Raw genomic sequence first — 7498 nt, forward strand, 5'->3', positions numbered from 1 at the left:
ATTGAGCCAATGTAAAAGGGCCAATTTCATGCTACTCCCTGCTGACACAGATATGACTCTCTCAGGGTGCTAAGTGTAGACGCTATAAGACCTGTCTAACTGTCTCTGTGTGGGCGTGTCTTTTTATGTGGAATATTTTATTTGGCTCCAGGGTGAATCACAGGTTATGTGCGTTATTTCTATGTTCACAACTGTGAATGTAAATGTGCATATTCTGCTTGGGCTAAAGAAGCAGTTTGAGAAAGAGAGAGAGGGAATGTTAGAGGTAAGACACAGAAAAAAAGAATCTTAAGGTCGAGAGGTGTGGAGGCAAACACAGATTGCTGGTAAAAAGAGGTTGGTACAGTCTGAAGAGTTGCAGCTTTGGGTTGTGAGCTGTGAAAAGGCAGAACTGTGGGCTGACTGGGCTGTTTTGTTGTTTCTCAGTGGGAGAGAGAGAAAGCTATTTCACTAGGCTCAAGCCAACTGAGAGACTTTGATGAACTAGGGGACCTATAGCTGTGGGTAATGATTTGGATCCAGCTGTAGAAGTTTTTCTTGTAGCAGGTTCCCAGTAGCCTTGTGAAAAAGCAAGGCACTGGCTCTGAATTTTGACACGAGGGTTTCAAAGTGTTTTCTGTCACATTGCAAGTGCCAAACAACCAGTGGCGGTTCAAGACCAATTTGAATGGGGACAGCCAGGCTGGGGACAGTTATTTTCTGAGAGGGGCACAATAAATGCAGGATGAAAAAGACAAAGACAGTATGAAGTAATTGCGCATTAGAAAACAATGCAATTAGTTATTGGTATTTGTTTCTGTACACATATTTATTTCAGATACTTATAGTTACAGTTTTTACGCTCTAATGCAGGGGTGTCAAACTCAAATACACAGTGGGCCAACATTTAAAAAATCGGTACTAGTCGAGGGCCGGACTGGTTCAATGTTTATTGCAAAACTTATTGAAATGAACTTATTGCACATATTAAAACCTGGAACTGACAAAGCTTAAATTATTGCCTATAAAAACAACATTAAACATTGAATAATCAGTTGCATTCATTTCTTATGGCTCTATCTGCAGCTTTTCCAGAGTCATTTCTTATGATTACAGCTTCAAAAAAAGAATTTCCCTCAAAGAAAAAACAAACATGCCCTGTTGTCGCAAGAACAAAAGTGCAGAAGGAAACATCCATTGAAACTCAGTGTGCTGCTCTGTGATGCAAATTAGTTCAAGCCAGATACTTGGCATCTCATCTTGGGTGCAAGTTCATCAATGTTTGGGGTCAGGCTCTGAGCTGAGGAAATCCTCAGGATTGAGTGAAGGTATGCGTGCAATATACCGGCGGGTCAGATCTAATAGTAATACAAAATTATCCTGCGGCCCGAAAATAAATCCACCAAGGGCCTGATTTGGCCCCCGGGCCTTGAGTTTGACACATGTGCTCTAATGGGTCAGACTAGAATGACAAATAACGTTAGTTCCGCCTATTCCGTCAGCCAAGAAATGGTTTAATCATAAACTTTTCATTTTCAGGGGGGCCACAGTGGAGTCCAAAGTCAGTGTTAGTCAGTGCCCCCCCCCCCACAGAACCACCCCTGCAAACAACCGTTGAGGTTCCACCGTCACCTTATGCATGCATGTTTGTGTGTGAGAATTAAACTAATTCTGTAAAAGACCACCTTTATTTCCAACAGACTTATTCCCACACTCTGCAGCACATCCCCACACACATCTCACATCTGTTTGCCAAACTCCCATCTGTAGCGCTTGCAACATGCTACTGTGATTTATTAGTAATGTTCCAGCGCTGACACACACACTTTGATCATACACCAATTTGATTGTAATTACGCCAACACAATGCCCTTGGAGGGAACACTGCATTGGAAGCTACATTAGAGGGTTGCTGTGTAGGTGGGCGGAGAGGGGGAATCATATTCAGTACAACCCTCTATCCAGTATTTAACTTCAAACATTTGCTTGTGGGGTTAATTGAGGATGACAGATGAAGAGAGGCTAGCCTGCTTGCAGAGTGTAATCGAGGGCTAATTCTCTGCGATTTGTCTCATCTCAATGGGACAGATCAGCGGTCTGGGGAGGAGAGATAATCAGGTGAACAAATCACTGCAGTCTGTCTCTAAACTCCTGTTGAACCGCCGGACCTGATAAGCCAAACTGAATACAAAATGAGAGCAGCACAACATCACTGCATGCTGCGTCATTGTGTGTATGTGTGTGTGTGTTGTGTGTGTTTAGATCAGAAGCCATCTCAGCTAGGCAAACAAAACGAGTTTGCCCGGTGAGATAAAAGTGAAGGGGATGTTTTTGTTTAACCATGTGTACTCTTCAGTGTGCATGCACGTGCATACTGTTATTTTAACCATAAAACAAAATCCTACATGGTGTCCATTTTGTCTGGTGCTGTGGTTTACTAACGCATTAACAATAAGTATTTTGGAGGGATAAATACTTGATGAAGACCTACAATCCCAAAGGATCCTGCACATGTTTGCAATTCATTTAGAGAAAGGGTAAATACAGCCAAGAATTTTAAGTTACAAAAGAACTGTACTTATCAGCTGACTGCCTTTTATTCTCATTCTTAAATGCTCACTGATGCACACAAACAATGGCATGCAGACGTTTATTGGGCAAATAAACAAACATTTTTCCTCATATTTTTCACTCTCAGTGAGCATTCACTTTTCTTCTGCTGTTTTTTTCTCAAGATGACTTCTTTAAGAGCTTGGCTCCCGCCAAGTGGCCGAACCAAGGTAAGAGCTCTCTGTCTTCAAACCCTTTTTACACAATATATAGCGCACGGTCTAAAGTGGTTGATGCTGCCAGAATGCACAAGGACGATACAGTGAAACTGCGAAGGGCTCATTAAATCGGTTATGGTTCCAATACATTTAGTGCATTTTGGGGGGGGCGTGTCCAACTCGGTAAACTGCGTATTATCTGGGTCAAGGGGCAGAGGTAGTCTCTTTATAGTACTAGGTGTTTTTCAGCGCTGCATGAATGAAACCAATCGGAGCTTAATGTCCCAGTCCATTTAAAGACAAGGAGCGCCTTAACCTCACACATTGCTTTTGTTATGGTGGATACGGCAAATTGGAAGTGGAAGTGTTGTTTTTGAAAGGCTCATTGGCAATAAATATGGTTTAAAGCAGAATTGTTTGTCAGATAAAAACCTCTATATAGAATTTTACATTTAAGATGCTTTGGTTTGGTTGTACTCCACATCATAGATGGTTATATAAAAGTACATTTAAAATCATCATCAAATATACCACAGATCACAAGTTCATCTAAATATGTGTAGACCATTGTTTAAAAGAAGTCCTTTGAGGAGAAGGGGGTATGATTCAGTTGGGAGAAAGTGTGATGTGTATGAGGTCATTATGAGGTAAAGTCTTGTTAGCTCCTTATAATACTCTGCAGCCAAAGGAGGTGTCATTATTCACCTTTACATTTTCTGCTGAAGTAAGGAAAGTGGCGAATGAACAGATTTAATGAGGGTACAAAATTAAGGGGAAAGGACCATTGTTATCATTATGGATGGACTCTTTTGTCCCTTCCCATAATGCCTCTCTGTAGTTGATATATTGCTGATCTTAAATAGAGTTTCTTTCATCATAGCAGTTTTCATTGAGAGAAAAAAGATGGGCCTTATAAAGAGAATAAAGTTAAGCTCTTATTAACCCGTTTGCACCAAAAGCAGTAAGCCTCTATCTGTTCAAAATATGGAACATTTAGACGTCATAAATTATCCCTTAAATGGTTTCTGTATCCTGGGGTCATTTGATAGCCTTTGTCCATGTGTAAAATCGGTGTAATAACAGTGTAATGACTGTGTAACATGGGTATAATAAGGGTGTAATAATCGTATGGCTGTAATACGGGGTGTAATGTGATAAATAGCAATCAATTAGTTTCCCAAAATATGTGGCAAAAGATAAAAAACGAATCCATTGATAATGATTTCAATGTTAATAAAATATTCAATGCTCCATCTTATTTACTTGTCAAGATGTTGTTGTTCTTGAAGTCTTAGTTTAATTTATCAAAATCTAGACTAAAACTAGGCATTAATGATTAATCCACAAGGCTTCTGTTTAACAAGATATTTCCGTCACAGCGAGTTTGTCCAGTCATTTCCTGTTTGCACGTGATTCATGTTTGACTCAGATTTGTTATGCAATACAATTTAGTCAGTATTCCTAAAGCAGACAACTCACACCCATAGTGTATTGGAAGCCAAAGCCTCGTCTCCTTAGCGTTCTTCGTCGTGTTTACTGACTCCACTGTGAATGTGATGAGAGCCTTTGCTGATCATCTATGGCTATTCAAATCATTAAGACAAAGGGCTTTACTGATTATTTTCTACCCGAAAAGCAATCTCTAAAGCAACTTTAGATGCAATATAAAAATAGATATTAAGAAAAGAAAACGTCTTTTCCCTGTTGAACACACACCATTTCTTTCTTTGTATATTTTCTCTCACATAGCTGGTATATCTGATCATATGCTCTCTTCTCTTCTCATCTCTTCTTTGACAAACTTCCAGTTTCTTTATGTTCTGAGTCCCTTAGATGAATCTACAATTATTTTTCAGTAACTGGATGAAAGGGAATCCACATACCAAAGACCTCTGGGAATTATCTGATAATTATTTGCATGTATTTCACACATACTTGAACAAAGTCGTTTTCTCGTGATGATCTCACCAGTTTGTTGTTTCATTAGCCTCTTGTGCACTGCGTTGAATCTTCATGAGACCAAACAAGTGCTGTAACCATCTGCCCACTCTCCTTGAACTGTTTGAATCAACACATTTTCAGAGCGTTTGTGAAGTTTTTGGCCAGATATTTAAGGATAATCTGTTTCTTTTTCTAAATTGCACCACTTCAAAACGTAGTTCAAAGCTCTTTTTATATTAACAGTTTTTTTGTGACTCAATGAAATAACACAGTGTGTTGCCCGTGAAGCAACAGAGACACACCATCTGATCTTCTGATTTTATTAACATATGTTTACGTTTTATTTTTAACACTTTAAGCATGAGACAGAGAGTCTGAAATATGGTTTCACAAACAACTTGTAAGTGTGTTGTCCATTTGTGATCACTTCCATCCATTTATAGAATGGATTTTTCCTCCAAATGTCTACTTGTTTGACTCACTCAGGGTAACCTGTATTTTCTTATGTTGTATCTGCAAGGTCATGTGAGGCAGACCCCACGAAGGAAGATGTATTCACCCCAAAATACGACTCTTTCCTTGCAATAAGGGATCATTCCTGACCTTTTAAGTGCACTTACTATCCGTTTTACCACAAAATAAAGTGTTTTAGATAAGCAGTTTTCAACCCTTGTGGCTTGTCTTAAAATGAAGCAATGTCTGATTGCAACTCTGTGTCACATGTTGCGACTTTGTGAAGAATACAAATTTAACACAGAGATGTTTTTCCTACTTCCTGTTCAACAAATGACATAGTCCATCGTAAAGCAATGTGCCAGAAAGGGGAATGGGTGGTCTGGGATGTGAAGTCTCTGAAGCATGAATCATATCTCTTTGACACAAGATACAGATGTAGAACTGCTGCACAGGACATTTGAAATGTTAAGCTGTATTTGCATTTGTATACACTGTCTGTTGTATTCAATACTTTATTAAGCCCCAGCTAAATGCCATTGTGTTGCTATGGCAATGGTCTTTTGGCCAGCACATTTCGTTTGACATTCAGCTGAGGGTGCATGTAGCAACTACAGCTGGATATTGTTGTGATTGTTTGGGTTTGACATTCTGTTAATGAATGTAATACTTCACAATTAAGCATTTAGAGACAGGGCAGCTCTGACAATCCAGCCCCAACCCATGTGCATACAGAGAGGGAGAGAAGGGGGGGGGGGGGGGGGGGGGGGGGGGGGGGGGGGGGGCGGAGCACTCGATGAGAGTTGTGGCTTCAGTGCTTGTGTGAGGAACTGATGTCAGATAAGGTCTTCTTACCTTACAAGAACCACTGTTATCTCAAGATAAATCATGAAGACTGACTCTAGATCAGTACCTGGGCAGACGATCACTGTGATGAAGCTTTATTGTCATATGCCAGAGGTCTTTTTGTTTTGAGTGGTACGTAGGACAAGATAATATTCTACCTTTTAGATTTTTGCGACCTAACATAACATTATCAATATGATCAGTGTCCCCTTAAATCCTACCCTGTATTCCCATTGAGGTTTAAACGTGGTCAGCAATATGCTCTCTCAACCTCAGGTCACACAAACACCAACTGTAACATCGCTTTTATTACACAAGGCTTGCACACACACACACACACACACACACACACACACACACACACACACACACACACACACACACACACACACACACACACACACACACACACACACACACACACACACACACACGCACACACACACACACACACACACACACACAATAAAACACACATGTGGTTGTCCTTGCTCTCTACCCTAAGGTGTGACTGAGTGCAGCAATCTCAGGCTGGAGCAGCTGCCTTGTAGTCATTAAAATGTCAGCCGTGTGCTGACATTTATTTCATTTCCCATTTACGTGGACGAGGAAAACAGGCTTCTTAAACAAGCGTGTACATTCACTGCGAAGAGAAAAATGCAAGGACACATGAAAAAAATCACTTTTTTGTTCCCACTCTGTCCTCTGCAAGGACTCATGTTGTACGGATTACAGTGTCCAACTATCCTCTTGATATTTATATTTTCAAACTTTGATTTTCTTTTGTGTTTCATCATCTGCCTTCTTTTCTGCTCTGTCCCATCTGTAATTGCTGAAGAGTTGCCCTGCAAAGCCCTTCAAGCCGAGTAAACAGACAGAGACACGAGAGGGAAGAAGAATCCTTGGGAGCAGATAAGAGTTGAGCTCTCAGCAACGCACTTTTTATTCTGTGGTCTTGCCAATCGACACACCCAACAGATTTATGGGGTTGTGATTGTAATGCATTATCTGGTGAAGGCAGCCAAAGGGAGGATTTCAATTGGCAGGCAGGACCCTATTATCACAGCCAGTCCAGAGGAGCAGGGGAGAGTCCAACTGGCACAGGGACACAACCAGAACACACAGTACACACACATCGGCACATAGAAACAGAAAGACATGTCCGACCAGTCTGGGGCTGTCCCTGGATCAGGAGTTTCAGAATCCACATAGAGTTGGGACTTGATGATGCTTGGACTCCAAAAGGGATGCGTCTTTGGATTATACATGTTTCATGTGGTTCATGCATTTTCTAATCACTTCCACCGAGGAGGTTATGTTTGGTTTGTTTGTCAGCAGAAATACAGAAAACTTCTGGTACTATTTTCATGAGACATGTTGGATGTTTGTAGTATTGGCTGAGTAAGAACTCATTACATTTTCAACAAGATCCCATCAACACAAATTATACTTATTAAACTTAGATAGAGCAATATGGCATTGTGGGAGTCTACGCTCTCCGAGTGCCCTTC

The sequence above is a fragment of the Trematomus bernacchii genome, unplaced genomic scaffold (assembly GCF_902827165.1).
Source record: "Trematomus bernacchii unplaced genomic scaffold, fTreBer1.1, whole genome shotgun sequence".
Lineage (NCBI taxonomy): Eukaryota > Metazoa > Chordata > Actinopteri > Perciformes > Nototheniidae > Trematomus > Trematomus bernacchii.